The following is a 20,670-nucleotide window of genomic DNA, read 5'->3' on the forward strand; positions in this document are numbered from 1 at the left end:
TGGGGATGATTGTCGCCTCCTATACAATGTCACGAAACTCCGTCCATAGTTCTTCAGGCACAGATCTCCTCCTCAGAAATCTATATGCAGGTTAAGAAGCAAGTTAGAACTCGACATGGAATAATGGACTTGACCCAAATTGGGAAAGCAGTAGGTCAAGGCTGTATTTTTCACCCTTGTTATTTAACTTCTATGCAGAGTACCTCATGTGAAATGCCAGGATGGATGAGGTGCAAGCTGGAATCAAGACTGCTGGGAGAAATTTCAATAACCTCAGATATGCAGATGACACCACCCTTAAGGCATAAAGCAAAGAGGAAGTAAAGAACCTCTCGATGAAAGTGAGAGAGTGAAAAAGCTGGCTTAGAACTCAACATTCAAATAATGAAGATCATGGCATCTGGTCTCATCACTTCAAGGCAGATAGGGAAACAATGGAAACAGTGAGACTTTATTTTCTTGGGCTCCACATCACTGCAGATGGTGACTGCGGCTATCAAATTAAAAGATGCTTGCTCCTTGCAAGAAAAACTATGACCAACCTAGACAACATATTAAAAAGCAAAGACATTACTTTGTCAACAAAGGTCTGTCTAGTCAAAGCTATGGTTTTTCCAGTAGTCATGTACGGATGTGAGAGTTGGAGTATAATGAAAGCTGAGCGCTGAAGAATTGATGCTTTTAAACTGTGGTGTTGAAGAAGACTCTTGAGAGTCCCTTGGACTGCAAGGAGGCCAAACCAGTCAATCCTCAAGGAAATCAGTCCTGAATATTCATTGGAAGGACTGATAGTAAGCTGAAACTCTAATACTTTGGCCATCTGATGCAAAGAACTGACTCATTTGAACAGATCCTGATGCTGGGAAAGACTGAAGGCAGGAAGAGAAGGGGACAACAGAGGATGACGTAGTTGGATGGCATCACCGACTCAAGGGACATGAGTTTGAGCAAACTCTGGAGTTGGTGATTGACAGGGAAGCCTGGTGTGCTGCAGCCTGTGGGCCTGCAGAGTCAGACATGACTGAGCTACTGAACTACTTTTTATTCAAAATCTTTTAATCAAATGCTTTAGATACAAGCATGGATCATATAATTCATGCATTTCCCTAAAATAAACTATTATACACCCGATTTAAGCAATACGTGCTGTGGTTGAATTATATTCTTTATTGAATACAACTACAAAGAAAAGATTTTGAAAGTTTTTGCTCTGTGTCTTGGAACTGCAGCAAGAAGTATTGAGCACAATGGAAAGAAGAGTTAGAACACAAAAACAAGGAAGGGGGAGAATGTATTGAGGCCTGATTTTAGCAAGCTGTTTTACCTTTGTGCTTTCAAGTAGAACTAGGTGAAGAGGTGAGTTCATTAAAAATACATATTCCTAGGGACTTCCCTGGTGGTCTAGCGGTTAAGACTCCGTGCTTCCACTGCAGGGGTGTGGGTTTGATCCCCGGTCAGGGGACAAGGGCTCCCCTGGTGGCTCAGTGGTAAAGAATCCACCTGCAATGCAGGAGACACAGGTTCAATCGGTGGGTGGGGAAGATCCTGAGGAGGATATGGCAACTCACTCCAGCACTCTTACCTGCAGAATTCCATGGACAGCAGACCTGGTGGGCTTACAGGCCATGGGGTCGTAGTGAGACATGACTGAAGTTCCTGAGCACCCACAGCGGACTAATAACCCACGTCATGCGGTGTGGCCAAAAAAAAGTAAATAAAGATCCCCAGATCTTGCTGTAAGCAGAGTATCTATGTAGGGACACTAGAATCTGCACTTTTTGACATGTATCCTAGGAGAGTCTGTTGCTGAAGCCTCTAGACTACACTGCGGAATACATACAACAGAAAACAATTTGGTTTTCCACGTTAGCCTATTTTTAAAGATAAGGCAATAGATTTAACAGTTAATTTGCCTAAGCTGAGATACCTTACTCAGTAGTCTATTAGTTTGGGAATCCAGAAGCCACTCCTGATGTGAAGGCAATTCTTTCAAGCGATGCATTTGGAACTTGTTGCTGCTGCTGCTGCTAAGTCGCTTCAGTCGTGTCTGACTCTGCAACCCCATAGACAGCAGCCCACCAGGCTCCCTGTTCCCTGGGATTCTCCGGGCAAGAGTACTGGAGTGGGTTGCCATTGCCTTCTCCGTTGGAACTTCTTACAGACCTAATATTCTTAAAAGTGGACCATAAAGCTTGAACTCACTTCAGGTATTTGCAGACCAAACCCTGAAAATTTAAATTTATTTTAGACAATACTTTTCTTACTTGATCTTTAAACTGTCAGTGGCAGAGTCCCTAAGTTAATTGTAAATTATGGTATAAATATCACATTTATGTTATACATATTTACATAAAGCTTCAGTTACTAAACTAGGTGTTTGGTAAAGTTAAAACTGATGGGACATTAACTTATAACATCTAAAGCAGAGAATCATACTCATGCTTAAAAATGGTTTAATTTTTGAAGGACAGTACTTTCAGTGAATCCTTAAATAGTGAGATTGGCAAAAAACCACATTTTTGTGTTACAGCTGATAGTGATCTCCATATACATTCAATTCTCATAGCAGCCAAATGAGAGAAGTACTATACCCACTGTACAGATGAATCTGAGGCATAGGTTAAACAACTTGCTCAGTCAACCCAATGGGAAGAAGTGTGACTTCAAACCAGGCTGACTGGCTCTGAGACTATGCTCCAAGCCACCACACTACACTGCCTTTTGAGTGCTTATAATGTAAAATAGTATAAACAAATAGTGTGACAGACCTCAACCAGCAGAAAAATATTTTAACAGCATATCCTGCCAGTGTTATCAGAGGAACTGCTTTCTAGTTATCTGAACTGTTAAATGCACTTTAAGTAAACTTTGCAGACTGAGCAAGTATTAAAAAGTAATAATTCATCACCTTAAATAATTAATTCAGCAGTAAAGACAGGTGCAAGTAACTTTGCTGAATCTGAGTATAACTCTGGGCCCACAACCAACAATTATTCTGTTTCTGTTAACACTGTTTTATCTTTCCCTCTCTCCAGATGGTTGAAGAGGTGGGTGAGAGTCTTAAATTTGCTAAAAATAGGTTATTAGCTCCAACAGTCAAGTTTTAGCCTAAAACGGGGCATCTTGCTGGGTGCAGAGAGGCTGGTAACTCACAGCAGACAGCAATTCACGGGTAGCCACAGGCTTGTCTTTTCATGGCAACAGCTCAGGTCATTTCTTCTGGTGCATCTCATGAAAAGCAGTGAGATAACATTTGGACATACTGTGTTCCTGTGCCAAAGTCTAGAAGTAACCAACCTCCTGTATTTTCTGATTATGCAAAATCTCATCTGGCTTAGTTGTTTTCCTCTTTCGGTGACATCTTTCCATTTATTCTGCCAGTTAAACTCCCAGAGGCAAACAGTAGCTCATTTACATTACTGGGTAACTGAATGAGAGTTCAGGTTATTGAAAATTTAGTTCCTATCAGTTAGAATTGGGTTTACCACCTCTTGTGTAGGGACTGGTTGCCCTCAAGTATTAGTTGCTTTTCCCTCCATATATGTTTTTCTGGATTTTCACAATCATACCCTCCTCGCTTAATGACACTAAAGAATGTAACTGTCTCAGATTTCTCCTCCTCTAGGTAATGTATAATGAAAAATCATAGCTGGGCAAGAAACAGACACGTCCTGTTCAAGTCTAACCTCCTGGTTCAAGTGAGCACCATTTTTTTCTAAAAGAGGTTGTGAGGATCCCAGGCAGTAGGGATAGGAAGAATTAATGATACAGGTATAAAGAGCAGGCTTCCCAGGTGGCTCAATGGTAAAAAACCCACCTGCAATGCCAGAGACACAGATTTAATCCCTGGGTTGGGGAAATCCCCTGGAAAAGGAAATGGCAACCCACTCCAGTATTGCCTGGAAAATCTCATGGACAGAGAAGCCTAGTGGGCTACAGTCCATGGAGTAGCAAAGAGTTAGACACGACAGAGCATGCATGTGAATGTAAAGGGCAGATATCACCTATAAGAACATGTCATTTTTCAAAAGAAGCTGAGGCTCACGGTCATTGCTATGCTTTTTTTGGAACTGTCATATAAATCGCTATCCTGGAGTATATGAGTGCGAGCTCAGTCACTTCAGTTGTGTCTAACTCTACAACCCTATGGACTGTAGCCCACTAGGCTCCTCTGTCTGTGAGGATTCTCCAGGCAAGAATACTGGAGTGGGTTGCCATGCCCTTCTCCAGTCCTGGAGTACAAGTTTGGTTAAATGAAACAACTGAAAACTGGGAATGAAAAATAATTAAATCAAATGAAAAGCATCAAGTCACACATAGGAAAAAAATAAAAATAAAAAATCAAAAAAGTACTTCAGAGCTCTTCCCCCTTTCCTCCTGGCCTGATTTCAGTGCAAGGTAGAATTTTAAGTCTTGATTCCTTTGGGAAATGATCAGACTGCTATGAAGTATAGAAAGTGATTTTGACCTCTAAGTAGACGATTTAAATACAAACCCTCTTTTAATCCCACATTCCCTCTGTAAACAACTATTTCTTACCTCTTTTGGAGCCAAACTTCTTAAAGAAGCTGTCTACATATGGTACCTACTTCTTTCCCCCTTCCCTTCACTTAACCTTCAAACTCCTGAAATCTGGCTTCCTCTCAGTACTCCATAAATCTTAGAATTTCCATACAAGAACCCAAAACAGCAACAAATTCAAAACAGGTTCCAAGAATGAGGAAGATGAGTGAGCAGAGTTTATCTGGAAAACAAGAAAATCCAGGACACATCTTTGGCAAATACATTGCCAGATGAGATGCAACAAAAACTGTTCATCTCAGAACTATCAAGAAACAAACAAACAATTTTAGAAAGACACAAACATGAATACTGAAAACAGAACAGCCATGGGACTGAAATTCAAAAGGCATAATGCCTAACATTAAAGATACAAACAGTAAGCAAGACAAGAGTTGAAATGGAATTCTTCCATTGAGACTGTCAAATGTAAAATAAATAAATGTAAAGTTCATCACCAAAAACAGCACTTAATTTTCAATACATTATCAATTTTTGCATCCCATTACTAGAAAAGTATTCCATTGAAATAGCACAGGACTGATAGGGGTCTTTTACATCACACTTATGTAAGATGCTGCTTAGTTGCAGTTAAGCAATTACAATAAAGTGCTCTATTATATTAGTTACTTGCAATATACTTTAAACATTACCACTTAGGCAACTGCTTTATTTCAGCATGTTTAACATTTAAATTAACGTTTTCTGTAATTTTTATGTCTTAATATAAAAGACTATGAAACATTCACTAGGAAATGCCTCTACATATGCTAACATTGAGTCAATAGCATAAATGCTCTCCAGTTCAATGTGGACAACTGCCAAGAAACTATGAAAGATTCTGCTTAATACTGTATTAATGACTAAAAGTCTGATGGGACAGAATAAGGAAGAAGGAAAGCTGAGTTTTATTTTGGCTCAAAGGTGGAAAAAAAAGATCATTTAGATTATGTCAAGGGTTATGGTTACTGAACTTTACCTTATGGAGGTGGAGTAACTCAAACAAATTCCCAGGCTATTCCATTTATAAGCACCTATGTGCCAAATTCACCAAGTCATGGCTTAGGAGTAAATAGATGATTTTGATGAACATTTTCTAAAATGTTTTAAGACAGAACTCACTGAGGATTAACCTTTACAGCAAATTCAAAAACAGTACTATAAAAAGTCCATAATTGAATTACGAATTATACGGACCTACTTACATAATTGCTTAAAACTGTACATCTCTGCAGTTTCCTTAAGTGGCTATATTCATGAACATATTTATATTGGATTAAGTTCAGCTTTATATACTTATTCTTGCAAAGAAATGTTCTAGTGCCACTTTAATTATCCAAACCTACTAAAAACTGAGAAATAAAAATCATGAAAGGCTCATTTTTCTGGTTAATTAAACACAGCAGCTACAATTATACCAATCTGTTACAAAAACAACAGTGGGTCAACTAAACAAGACTAGAAAACATATGCTTTAGTTTTCTGAATGCTGTTAAAGTAAAATGTGTAAATATGAAATATTTGTTTCCAGAATAAGTTAAAAATCTGAGTTTCCTGAGAAACTCCAAATGCTGAACCCTGTATAACATGCTCATCTGTGTCCACTTTAAAAATAAATGGTGTAGAAAACATTTAACTCAATATAAGGCTATCCAATATGATAATTTTGGTAAAATGCTTTTCATTTTCCCCCTTAAGTTTTCATGTCTTAATTCTGTGACCAACTTAAAATAACTCTTACTGTAACTGCTGGGGTTTACATCACCTTTGGATTGCTGGCATTTCATTTCTGAGAACGGTTAAGAAAATTGATTTTATTTTGGAAGCGATAAAGAAAGGCAGACAATATAACTGATAGTTGCTCTCTCAAATTTCATAGCTTGAAATATAAAAGCATTATTTTAGATCTCTGCAGGCATGAAACAAGTCTAACATTTTTTATAATTTGGGACATCACCTTTTAGAGAATTAACTACACTGATTCTCAATGAAGACAGGGCCTAATTTTCATAACCAATTGAGGGCTTTTCAAACTATACAAGTACACAAGCAAAATTTCACTCAAAGAAATATTCAAGTCAGGATATTATGGTATTCTTAAGGTAAAATTAATGCCCCTCCTCTACATAAATTAATCCTTAGGTCATTTACACGTCTTGAAAATTCATTTATGAATATATTAATAAACCTAAAATCTTGGCCAAAACTTTATTACTCATGTCACACACCACAAAAAGCTACAAATCTGGGATGTAGAAGGCTGCTCTACCCTACCGCTGTAAACTCACCTACAGTGTTTTAAAGATATACAACAGCTGGTGACAACCCTGAACAAAAATTATTCAGCTGGGTGAATGGGTAGGAAATAGCTTCACATATCTAGAGTTCCACAGGTGATCCAGACACTTGACCCTATTGAGAAAACCCTTGGCCTAACAACTCAATACTCTTTAATGAGCTATGTATAATACAAATCAATGTCCCAATTCTGTTTTGAGATAAAAAGAAAAGAGGTTTACCTACGTAAGGCATTCCTAACTGCACTTCGCAGTTTTCTTCACTTCGGCCACACCCCACAGTGTGTGGGGTCTTAGTTCCCTGCCGCTGCTGCTCAGTTGTGTCTGACTCTTTAAGACCCCATGGATTACAGCCCCCCAGGCTCCGCTGTCCGTGGGATTTTCCAGGCAACAATACTGGAATGGGCTGCCATTTCCTTCTCCAGGGATCTTGCAGACACAGGGATCAAACCCACATCTCCTGTATTGGCAGGTGGACTCCTCACCACTGAGCCGCCTGGTCAACCTGCACCTGCTGCCTGGCAGGTGGAGTCTTAACTACAGGATCACCAGGACGTCCCCTACACAGTTTTCCTTCTGGAACACTGAGGTTATTCTTCCAGAAGCTGGCATCATCGACTCCTGTAATACTAATTTTTTAAACAAAATATCCACATAGAGTACATAGTTTTTTTCCTAAAAGTTAAGGGTCAGGGAGTTGTTTTTTGAGACAGTAACTAGATTTCATTTCTTTATGGCTTGATGCCCATTAGATAAAAGTCTGAAAAAAATTTCTAACTACCCAAACACATGGCAAATTACAGAAATCACTATATTATACAGGTCTCATTTCTCTCATACAATGTTTCTGAGAAATCTGCTGGGTTCCCCCGCCTCCAACAAATTTTTTTTTTATAGTAACTCAAATTGAGGAGGTTATTGCTTATATAAAGGAGTCTCTTACAAAATGAACAAGATAAGTTCATATGAGACACAACAACACCCATGAATCACCAACCCCTAAAAATAATTTGTATGAGTTTGAAAGAAAGCCTAAATGTAAATCTGTTCAGTCTATTTTGTCTCTCTTAAGGTTAAAACATGTCTATAGTTATACGAAGAAACACAGATCACAAAGAAAACAGTACACATTTTGTTCCTTTTCCTATACTTACCAACATTACTTGTAAAGAAGGTATTTCTGAATAACAAATAATTCCATAAGCTCCATGCATAACTGAGACCAACACATACTACCTCTGTTTAAAAATGAAAGCCATTCATCTGACTTGTTCCTAGAAACATGACAATATGTAAGATCATTCTTTATAAAACTGTTTCTGTAATTATCATCTGCATATATCTGAGAAATGTTTTGACCATGTTTTTGTCATTTATAATCACTCTGCCTAGTCTTTCCTTTATACAGTAATCCACTTATCAGCTATAATTTTAACTCCTAACAAGTGAAGTGCATACCCCTACTGACCCAAAGTGATGTTATGTTTTCAGGATAATATGCAAAAGGAAAGGAGAAAAACAGCACTAATATATCAGCCTTTTAAGACCTTCCGACACCCTCAGGAAGAAAGAAAATTTCTCATCTTTTCATAGTGAAGACAGATTCTGAAAAAGAACAAACACACAGCATTGTTTTAATAACACAACTGGAGAAAAAATACAGTTCATTCGAGATACTGGGCAAAACAACTTGAAAGACCAATGACTTCAGTTTCAGCTACTTAGTTTGAAAGCAAATTAGTTGCTAACGTAGTGGTATACATGGAGTTCTACAAATAAAACACTAATTGTATTTTTAAAGTAAGTTGGTGGTCCATGGTCCTGAAGATCCCGTCTGGGCAGTAATTTTAGTATGCACTCTATGTTTATTCAAGAACCCTCTTACTCAGTAACCAATCTCCAGCCGTCAACAGGTCGATCATCTGTATTCCCTTTTAACGTCTCCCTGCCTTCGCTGGCAAGTATGAAGATGTCATTTTAAACAGGGACTTTGTGTTTTCTTTACTGCGGGGCCAAAGCGCCGTTCCCTTTCAGTTTAGCTACCTTTCAACATCGACGTCTTTCGAACCTTTTGCAAACCATTTCTGCATGAAAGACCAATGAGGGTCCGACACCTTGGGAAAGGAGTAAGGAAGGTTGGAGAATGAGAAAACAATTAACAAAAAAAAATCTGGGAGGGACAGCCCAGTTCCGTAGGTAGAAGGTTCTGCGACTAAAGGTTAGAGGGTCGCCACCCGGGATCTCCGCAGCGCACCCCACTCCCCGAGGAAAAACACAACCGCCCCTTACTATCCTGTCAGCGGATCAATTTGATGCTCTGAACCCAAAACTAAACTGACTCCCTCAATCCCTTTGTCACAACATGGGGCAAGAGGCGCAGGCGACCTCCACAACTCCTGCAGGACCGTTAAGGCCGAGGCCCACTCGGCCTCTCATGCCACCACCAGCCGGACACGTCCTACTCGGCCCCAGATGCCGCCTCCATCCCCCGATGCCCAGGTTAGGAACCCAGGCTCACCAACCGACTTATCCTCCTCCTCACTGTCCCCTCTGCACCACCACTCGGCTCCCGAGTTCCCTAAAACCTCAGCGGGCTCCGCGGAATCTTTCCAGCACACCTAACATGGCGGCCTTGTCCACTTCGCTCTCTTCGCCCGCTGCGGGCGCGTCCGACCATGGCGCATTTTGGGCATTGTAGTTCCGGGGGATAGCCCGGCTGTTCCGCCGGGCCTTGAGGAAACTACAATTCCCAGAACGCACCGCTCCTGAGCATGGCTATTGGGGCCTTTTGGACAGTGGGATGATGTCATTGCAAAAACCCCACTGCATTCATTGTGCTACGATCTATCCACCCCCCTGCTGCTGCTAGGCTTGCGATTGCCGCTCGCTCCAGCTGAGCTAAGCGTAGCAGCAGCACCAGGGCAAGGACTGACTTCAGCCCTTGGACTTAGGACATCGCAACACCCTCCATTGCTTGCGTGACTCATTCGCACATCCTTTCTGTTTATGCCTGGGGTGGGGAGAAAAATCCCAAACCAGGTGAGTTGAAGTGATTTATTCAAATGATTCTACCAAGTTATTCCTCCCGCTTAGTTCTCAAGGCTTTCTTTTGGGAAGATGGGGGCGGGAGGATTGGGAAGGTTGCTCGCAAGCGCTGCTAAGCGAAAAGCTCTCTGCAATTTGGGTCACTGCAAAGAACAACTCCAGCAGCCTTCCCCCGCCAGAGGACGGATGCTTGCCAATTCCCTAGTCGCAACTCCCCTCAACCTTTTTGAAGACTGGGAGAGGGAGCTGGGTTGGGGAGGATGTTGGGAAGTGCTCTTGGAAAATAATCAGAGGAAGGCAGTGGTGGGAGACTGCAGTCCTGTCACATACGGCCCGAGTGCTGAGATTTGAGTGGGAAGGGGTGATGCGTGGGGAGAAATGGAGACAGTGATTTCATGTGGTCGCACTACTTTGGAACATTTCGTGTCACTTGGGCGAGCACACACTATTCATTTTTAAGATGAGCGTGCTTCTGAGTAGGTTAAGTTTTGTGGGTCTTTATTTTGTGTGTGTGTGTGTCTACGTCGTTTGTCTCGCCTTTTCTGCCAATTTGAGGTGACAGTGTCCTTTAATGGTGCACTCCGTGCCAGTCAGAAACATTTCACGTGTCTGGGCAAGGTTCTCTGAGGCTGCTGGAAGCAACATTTTCGTTGAGTGTTTTTCCTCTCCCAACTGCAAGGTTTCAGGATTGTTTGGATGTGGAGCCGACAGATTTGTACTTGTGCGAATGTTTTAAATTACATTCCAATAGGCTTCTTGCCACTGACAGTGGTACCGTAATGAGCTGTCCTTTCCTGAGGCAGTCACCAGTCACAAATAACGGTTTGGAGAATGGATCATTAGGGTTCATTTTTAACGCATTAGGGAAAGGAAAAGTTAGAAGCGCTGTTAACCTTCATTTGCCATTACTGAAAGGTCCGGCATGGAAGAGTGATCATGGACTTGGAAACCGAAAAGCACGTAGAGCTTTTTTGGATTTTTGGTTTTGTTTTTTTACGCAAACTGACACGTTTAACAGGACAGAGAGCATTTTGACTCATGTGCTATTGGCTCTGTTCTTGTAAGAGTTACTAGGGTGATTAGTAAAATAAATATGTCATTTTGGAATAAACAGCTGGCTGACTCCAGAACAGATGGGGCCAATCTTAGCTGAGAGATCTACAACCTTGGAAATGAATGGACCTGGGGTCAACCACACCCCCTCTTGGAATGTCAAAAGGAGAAATGCCAGAGTGTTTTATGCTTAACTCCAAAATGCCAAACCTTTTCGGAGCCAAGTCAGCCACTGGGGGAAAGTCATTACTGGTTATCTTCTGCTGCTGAACCAATTTTTTGTTCGTTTTTAATTCAGACCCTTAGGTCTCCAAAGTTGCAGCTGGGCGATGCTTCGTTACATGCCGCTTGTTACTGAATGCAAAGGGCAGTCCATTGTATGGGCTTTGTAGTAGAGTGATTTATTGGAATGCAATGAGCAGCTTTGGGATTTGGGGAAAGATGGTCTGCCTGGCTTTGCCTCTTTCTGTGTCCCTCTGTTGCTTATTGTCTGCTTTCCTGAGCACCCCTTCCATGCTGTCTTCCTTTCCACACCCCTCTGTGTCTCAAGTTCTTCCAGTTTCTCTCCCTGTCTCTCAATTTGCAATTCTCATTTTTCCCTCTGTGTTTCAAAATCTCCCTATCACCAGTATATCACATCTCTCTCTCTAAGAGTCCTTCCCGGCTCTGGATACCCTTCCATCCCTTCTCTGCCTCATCCAGAACATCCAGGGTAGGGTAGTTGAGACTTCAAATATTTATTCTACTGAGTCCTCATTGAAGAGGCTTTGCCTTTTCTTCTTCTTGCAGTTGGTGCTTGGTAGGATGAATGGCAATGAACCTAACCCCTTGGCCTGGTTTGTGGCTTCTGTCATGGATATAATTTGACCCCCGCAGCCCGAAGACAGCGAATTGTTACAGTTGAGCTCATGATACTTTTCCTTTCATCGGTACCTGTTTTAAGAGCTGCCGGTGCATTAGCAAGTTTTTTTTTTTTAATATAATTTTATTTCTTTCTTTATTTTTGGCTGTGCTGGGTCTTCGTTGCTGCGAAGGCTTTTACCTAGTTGTGGCGAGCGAGGGCTACTCTTGGTGGCGGTGCCCGGGCCTCTCGTTGCAGTAGGTGTGGCTCTCGGCCTCTAGAGCACAGGCGCAGTATGCGGGACACGGGCTTCGTTGTTCCACGGCACGTGGTATCTTCCCGGACTGGGGATTGAACCCGTGTCTCCTGCATTGGCAGGAGGATTATTTACCCCTGAGCTACCAGTGAAGCCCCTGGCAAGGTTTTTAAATGCTCTACAAAAAATGTTCTCCTAATTCTCAAAGAATCAGTAGACTTTGAGTGGCTTCTAATTTATTCCTCCCTTGCCCTTGCCTGCTGCAGTTACGTCTTTTCTACTCCCTTCCTATTGATTGCTGAGGAGCCGGTCCAGGTGACCACACTGCCCATTTGGGTTTTTTTTTTTGAAGATGCTTGGAGCAATAACAGCTTTTCTTCCTGTCATTTCTTCTCTTCTTTGGATGAAAGAAGTTTGTTGTTTTATACCCACTGTCCCATTAAGGAGGTGGTAGTGATTATGTTTGTTTGTGTAGTAAGATGCTCCTCTAGGCAGGAAAAGTCTAACTGCTGCCCATCCAGAAGCAGCTAGTGTGACAGGCAGATTCAGAAGCTCTCACCACCTGAGACCCCTCACTCACCATCTTTTCATTCCTAATTTTCTTCTTCTGAGTTGCTCCCTCTTCTACCCAGGCTTTTTAGTGTTTTAGGGAGGAGAAATGAGCTGAATGGGATGTTAGTTTTGGCCCTATTTCGGCTATCTCTGTGACCTTGAATAACTCTGCATTTCTTTCTCCCTTTGTTTAAATCCTTTGCAAAGGGATAAGGATCCTTGCCCCTTGGCCTGGTGATATGGCCCCAGCCTGTCCTTCTGACAACAGATATTGAGAGCAGCTAGATCTTCCCTGTAACTCAGTCGGTAAAGAATCTGCCTTCAATGCAGGAGGCCTGGGTTTGATTCTTAGGTCGGGAAGATCCCCTGTAGAAGGAAATGGCAACCCACTCCAGTATTCTTGCCTGGGGAATCCCATAGGAAGAGGAGCCTGGCAGGCTATAGTCTACGGGGGTCTCAAGAGTTGGACATGACTTAGTGACTAAACCACCACCACCACCACTGTGGTCTAAGGACTGGGGGGAGGTGTGTGTGTGTGTGTGTGTGTGTGTGCGTGCACATGTGCGTGCTCAGTCGCCCAGCCCTGTCTGCCTCTTTGCAGCCCCACTGACTGCAGCCCGCCAGGCTCCGTAAAAAGAGATGCTTCCACCACTATCAGATAATTTATGTTCTGATAGGGGAGATAATCATTGGAGAAGCAATTACAACTGTGATGAATTCTCCTGCTGAAGTGGGATGTACAACAAGGTAGGAGAGGAGTGGTTAACTTGGTGTGCTTCCCTTGCCTGGAGGAATCAGGGAGGGCTTCCCGTAGGAAGTGACATTTCAAGAGACTTGGAGAGTGAGAGGAAGTAATTTAGGATGGCAATAGGAGGTGCTGAGATGAGGACAAGGGGTTTCTAACACGGGAACTACATGTTCAAAGTACAAAGGAAATAGATGACTATACGAATTTAAAAGTTAGTTAGTTATGGGGGTTAGACAGTTTATGGGCATGAAGCAAGGAGAGAGAGAGCAGAATGAGGAAGAATGAAGCTGGATAGGTGGACAGAGCCTAGACAGTGGGCAGTTTTCTGAGTCACTGGTGAATTTGGTCTTTATCCTAAGTGAAGGATTTTAATTAGCTAGATGAATTCCATATGCAGGTAGGATGATATTAAAAACATCACCTTGGCTGTTAAGTTGGGGAAGAGACTGGAGAGAATTAGCTAAAGTGAACACAAGATGAGGTGGAAAGTCATTTTTGTAGTCTACCTGTGGGATGGTGGTGGCCTTGGATCTAGGGTGGGGCTGGGGGCTTGGAGAGAAGGGAAGTGATTGGGAGACACTAAATTTGAAGACTATAGTTGATACGGTTGTTGCTAGATTGGGTGTGAAGATAGAAAAAAGATGGAGTTAAGATGACTTTGGTTTTCCTTAAACTACTGGATATATCACTTATAAGAGAAAGAGGACATTGGATGGGGACCAGATTTTTATTTGTTTTTTCAAGGGGGAGGGACTTTTGGACATACTGAGTTTGAGGTTCCATGAAGACATCTAAGATCTCCAGCTCACTTTATCTGTGTGTAGGATATCATGGTGGAACAGAAGAGACCTCTGGTGAGGCTTTTTACAACGAGTGACTTCTTATTTATGATTTTAGACACATCATATTCTTTTTGCGAGCTTTATTTTCCTCCTATGTAAAATATATTTATTCCACTAATTTATACTGATCCCTGGCAGCTGTATGTGCACTGTGTTAGGAATACAGCATTGAATAAGACAGTGTTTGCTTTGGAAAAATTCATGTAGGTGAGGGAGAGGAATATAAACAAATAACCACACACAAGGAGGTTTGATGGCAGTGCTAGGAGAGGACAGTCCCAAGGGAAGTTTTCATACTTCTTTGGGAGCTGAGTCGTGGGGAGAAGGGGGTGACCTGTGGTAGGTTACCTGTGACCTGAGACTTGGAGGCAAGAAACAACTCTCCAGAGTGAGTTCCTATGCATCTAATAGACTGCCTTGCACAAACTGGGGACTGAATGTTTGTCGATTGAGTATATTAACCTAAGTCATAAGGACGCACTCAAAGGCAGGAAATAGCAACACATCGGAAGAGGGCAATTAGTAATGCAAATATAAAATGTAAAACGCTTTTAACAAATGCGTTGACATGAGGAGACCTGAGACTGAGGAGACCTTTGAGATGTTTTGTGGATGATTTTCAGGGAAAATTCAGAATGATTTCAGACCTGGTTTCTTTGGGGGCTGAATTTCCTTTATTCCAGTTAGTTTCTCTGAAATAATGTTGATTGTATAGAATGCCATAAATAATGGGTTTCAGACTTTTATAGGTAAGTGAAAATACAAAAAAATTGAGATAAAATTGGGTGAGATTTTGCCAACAGTTATTCTTCTATAGTTAAAGATGTTTTAAAAAATATGTCCTCCTTTAGTTTATCTCATGAAATAAAGTGTATTTAATACCAAAGCTTGTGGAAAGACCATCATTTTAAAATTAGAAATATATTTAGAAATTATATTTTATATAGAAATCTAATTAAAATTAGAAATATATTGTGAAAAATTCTCTACATTGTCTTTATTTTTCTTTTCAATTTGTTGCGGAATAGCAAAAAAACAAGCCAAATACCAGAATGTTATAATAATTTATGGAGCCATTGCCCTATTTTCTTGGCTATGGTGGAAAGGTGGCCCATCTCCAAATAAGAAGATTTCCAAGTGTGGAAGAATTTTATGTGGACCACAGATAATTTATTTTCAATTTCTTCTCCATAGGAATTCAACTCTTGAAAGCTAGCTAGGCCTCCTCAAGATTAGTCTAAGGTAGGGCTTCTTCACTTGTCCCTGGAAGATCCTCAGGGAGACCATGGACCCCAGAGATCATATGTTGACGTGTGTGTGGGGGTTTGTGTGTAAGAATGAGTCCACATGTGAAAGTGTACATTTTTTTTATCACTATATATGTGTTACTGGACAAGCGACTTAACCTCTTTGAACTGCTGCTTCTTTACAAGATTGTTGTGAGGTTTAAATGAGAGAATATATTTTTTTAAAATGTCTGGTACTATGCCTGGAATAGCTGGTGTTCGTTGAGGCTGTTTTTGGTATTATTTACTATTTTGAACATCTTATATATTGACCGATGGCTTTCCTGGTACCCCCAGTGACATAATGAAGAGGAAGATATCTCAGTGTAACTAGACAACCGAATGCAATGGCAAGCACACACCTAATGCCAAGGTAGAATTCTTGCCAGGAATATTTAACCTCGATCTAATCATGAGGAAATAATCAGGCAAATTCAGATTGTGGGACGTACTGTAGAACAGCTGGACTGTGATCTTCAAAAGGGTCAATGTCGTGACAGAGAAACAAAGCAAAAGAATACAAAATGTCGGGGGACTAATCTAGATTAAAAAAGACTAAAGAGCCACAGCAGGCTTCCCTGGTGGCTTAGAGATAAAGAATCTGCCTACCAGTGTAGGAGACATGGGTTCGATCCCTGGTTCGGGAAGATCCCGTGGACAAGGAAATGGCAGCCCACTCCAGTATCTTGCCTGGAAAATCCCATGGACAGAGAAACCTGGTGGGCTACAAGGCCATGGGGTCACAAAGAGTTGGACACAACTTAGCGACTGAGCGAGCATGAGCAAAGAGCTATGACAACCAAATGCCGCATGCAACCCTTGATTGGATACTGGACTTAAAAAAGCAAAAGCTATAAAGGACACTGAGAGGACAGTTGGGGAAATTTGAATGGGAGCTGCATGGGAAATAATCAGTAACAAGGTTAGTTTTCCTGGATATGGTAATGATTCTGTCTGCTTAGCCTGTCATGTGTTGAATATTATTGTTCAAGTCAGTTGCCCATTCCTGAATGTCATCTTTAGGAATGTCACAGCAAATCTAGATGACATCAAGGCCTGCTTCAGAAGATAGTGATTGTTTTGGTCACTGCCTGTATTTAATCAGCCTATGGGCTGGAATACTGTTTGTTGGCAGATATTGTAGGTGATCTTTTCTGTCATTCCCTAAAGAGTGCAGACCTCTGCAGCTGGCGCTGTTTATTTCTAGAGGTAATGATGCAGGTGGCTGTTTCCTGAGTTAAAAAGAGAGATAAGCGGGGGAATAACTCAGGAGTAGAGCATTTGACTGCAAAGAGGAAAGGACATGAAAGAGGACATAAACGTATATTTTAAATTAGTTTTTTGATTCTAGACCTAAGAGAAATCAAAATCCATTACAGAAATGTCTGATGAACTACAAAGGGAAAATTCCCTTAATTCCACCTCATGTAGTCAACTGTTGCGATTTTGATGTGTATTGCTGTCATTTTTCTGGCCTCCCTGGTAGCTCTGATGGTAAAGAATCCATCTGCAATGAAAGAGACTCAGGTTTGATCCCTGGGTCGGGAAGATCCTGCGGAGAAGGGAAGGCAACCCACTCCAGTATTCTTGCCTGGAGAATCCCATGGAGAGAGGAGCCTGGTGGGCTGCAGTCCATGGGGTCGCAAAGAGTTGGACACAGCTGAGCGACTAAGCATGCACACATATGCTGTCATTTTCCCTCACGTGTATGCTAAAGATGTTATTTTAATACGTATTCTGCTTGCTCTCTGGCACTTAATATATTTTGGGCATCTGCCCCACGTATTTGCATGTTCCTCTAACTTACCCTTTTCAGTGGCTGTCAGACACTGCTGCAGTGAGCATTTGAGCATGCATCCGTTTGTAATAAACTTGTGGGAGTATTTCTGTAGGATTCATTTCTAAGGTAGAAATGCTGGGGCAAAGGGCATAGATATTTTTCATTTAAACTGCTTCCCAATTTAAATTCCTATCACAATCTTTGAAGTGTCATTTTTATATACTTATGCCAAGTCCATTTAGCCACTTAGACTACCCTCTTTTACTAAGGGAAGGGAGTTGTAGTGGTTTTTGTGATCGCTGTAGTAAAGGTTGATACATCCATAACATGGAAACCTCTGGAAGAGAGAAATAAAATATATTATCCCAGACTGCAACACAGCATGATGTTTAAAAAGTGAATAGGAACAGTAATGCAGTCATGAGTCTTCCCCCAGAAAATTTTGCAGGGAAATTTTATTTTTGAGTTAAGATTAACTTCACTAAAATGCAGACACCGTCAACCTTGAATTGAAAATCATCTCTTCTACTCACTTCCTCTCCATCTCCGTTATGCAGCCACACAAGAAAGGGGAATTTAAGCTCTGCTGTTTTAATATCTGAAGCTGGTGGCTAAAAGGCCTGATTTTTCATCTTTCTGAATAGCCAGAGAAGCAATCCCAAGGCAGATTTTTGGCATTTTTTTTTTGTAGAAAAGGCCTGAGTTTAGGAGTGGCCATCAGTGACTCACTGTTCTACAGAGACCATGGGATCACTGAGCTGTGAGATATTTCCATTCTTTTAACCAGTTATTTTCATTCTTCTGTGGCTGGGTTGGGCAAACAGAAATTTGAGTTGTGTGCTCAGTGGGTAATTTATTTTTTGAAACCTCAGTTTATTCATCTCTAAAATAGGGATTACTTCGAGGCTCAGATGAGATAATCTGTATAGTAGGACTTTTGCTAATTTTGTTGTCCAGTCACTGAGTCGTGTCAGACTCTTTACAAACCTATGGACTGCAGTATGCCAGGCTTCCCTGTCCTTCATTATCTCCCAGAGTTTGCTCAAACTCATGTCACATAAATTTGCCAATTTATGTGCACATAAATATGTGCTTTTGTTAAGGTGCTGCAGTCTCTGGCTGGGCCAGCTCATATTAATCGTTCCTCTAATTCCAGTGGCATTTGTAGCCACAAAGACTTTCTTTAGGTATTCTATCTCATAATGTCTTACTATTACTTCTTCATCCAGTGTTTGGAGCATAAGCTAAATGCAAATTCCTGTGCTGGGTGTTCTGATAGGGAAACAAAGGTGGAACCCTCCTGGAGCTTTCCTTCTCTGCTTTTATTCTAGGAGATTAATCTTTTGCTAAGCCTTCAATAACATATGCTTTACAGAGGTGTACTATGTACGCTATCTTATTCTCTCAACTTAGCTTGTAGATTCCAGCTCCATTTTTCCATGTAAATGAGGAAATAATTCTTAGTGAGGTTAAGTAGTGGTTCTGTTTTGTTTTTTAAAAGGTTACCGATCTTTAAAAAATTCACATATGTAGGCCCCAGCTAGTTTTTCTGGAACCAAAACCTTACTGGATCTCTAGGTGTTTCCTGTTTTTGTCTTGTCATCTGATCAGAGGTGTAAGCTTTCTGAAGGCAGCACTGTCTGCTGCCCTCTAACCATGCTATGTGCTGGGCCAAGTCACTTCAGTCGTGTCTGACTCTTTGTGACTCTATGGACTATAGCCCAACAGGCGCCTCTGACCATGGGATTCTCTTGGCAAGAATACTGGAGTGGGTTGCCGTGTTCTTCTCCAGCAGATATTCCTGACCAGGGATTGAACCCAAGTCTCAGTGGGTTCAATCCCTTGGTTGGGTTTGAATCCCTGGGTTCAATCCCTGGGTTGGGAAAATCTGCTGGAGTTCAATCCCTGGGTTCAATCCCTGGGTCGGGAAAATCTGCTTGGGTTCAATCCCTGGGTCGGGAAAATCTGCTGGAGGAAAACACGGCAACCCACTCCAGTATTCTTGCCAAGAGAATCCCATGGTCAGAGGAGCCTGTTGGGCTACAGTCCATAGAGTCACAAAGAGTCAGACACGACTGCAGTGACTTAGCCCCAGCACATAGCATGGTTAGAGGGCAGGAGCTTTCTGTAGATCTGTTGAGTTGGTTGAAGCCATGATGGGAACTCTTATAGGACCTAATGAATGTCAGTTGATTTACGTGTTTTGTTTGATTCCCCCCCCCCAACTTATTTTGAACAATTTCAAACATAGAAAAACTGCAAAAATATTACAGCAAAAACTCCTATACCCTTCATCTAGATTTATTTGCTTTCCCATCCTGATTGTGTGCATGCACACACACACACACACTGACACACACATTGATTTTTATTTTTCAAAATCATTTGAAAGTAAGTTGCAGACACCACAACACTTTATCTCTAAGCACTGAAGCGTGTATGTCTAAAGAACAAGGACATTCTCCCCTGTAACCACAATACCATTACACTGGAACAATAATATTTTTCAGATTTCCCCAGTTGTTCCAATGATATTTATAACCTTTTAGGGGAAGAGGGATGCAGAATTTAATCAAAGATTGCTTATACAGTGTAGTTGTGTCTCTTGAATTTGCTTTAATGTGGCTAAGTTCCCCTGCTTTTTTTTTTTGTCTTTCATAACATTGACAGTTTGAAAATTCTAAGCTGCTTTGTAGACGGTAGGTTGGATTTATCTGCTGGTTTTGTTATTCTTATACTCAGGGTAAACATTCGCAATAAGAATACCCCACAGGCGATGCTGTATCCTTCCCCTTGCATCACATCAGGGTGACACATGTCAGTTTGTCCCCACACTGGTGATGAGAAGTTTGTATTTTGAATGTGGTGGCCTTGCCAGATCTCTACATTGTAAAGGAACCAACCCTCTTCTCTTTCTAATTAATAACGTTGCCTTTGGGGTGATTCTTTGAGATTGTTTCAAACTCCTGTTCTCAGCAACTTTTCTCTCTCTGGTTTAAACATCTATTGATAATCCTGGCCTAGATCAATTAACATCTATAAAAGGATGATTTTCTATTTCTTTTTTTAAACTTTTTATTTTGTATTGGAGTATAGCCGATTAACAATATGATAGTTTCAGGTGAACGGCGAAGGGACTCAACCACGCATATACGTGTATCCATTCTCCCCCAAACTCCCCTCCCATCTAGACTGCCACATAAGACTGAGCAGAGTTCCCTGTGCTATGCAATAAGTAAAATGATGATTTTCTAATTTTCTCTTTGGTTCTGTATTTGTTTTCCAGCATTTTTCTGATAGATTAGCTTTCAACTCCCCTACTATTTATTTATTTTTAGTATCACTTGGATTCCTGGATTCTTCCCCCATGTGTTATAATCCATTTCCAACCTTCCGCCTCCCCTGCTCCC

General features: G+C 41.3%; 1 protein-coding gene across 2 annotated transcripts in view; it reads left to right on the plus strand.

The window, feature by feature from the left end:
* Positions 1-9,692: 9,692 nt before the first annotated feature.
* RAB30 (RAB30, member RAS oncogene family) overlaps positions 9,693-20,670 on the plus strand; it is a 100,771-nt gene continuing 89,793 nt past the window's right edge. Inside the window, exon 1 of one of the 2 annotated variants that reach the window (XM_070365186.1) lies at positions 9,693-9,896. The gene's annotated coding sequence lies outside the window, so the exon portion shown is untranslated. The remainder of the gene's footprint in view (positions 9,897-20,670) is intronic. The other variant, XM_005894638.3, reaches the window with a different exon arrangement.

This window comes from Bos mutus, chromosome 29 (assembly GCF_027580195.1).
Source record: "Bos mutus isolate GX-2022 chromosome 29, NWIPB_WYAK_1.1, whole genome shotgun sequence".
In the NCBI taxonomy this organism is placed as follows: Eukaryota; Metazoa; Chordata; class Mammalia; order Artiodactyla; family Bovidae; genus Bos; species Bos mutus.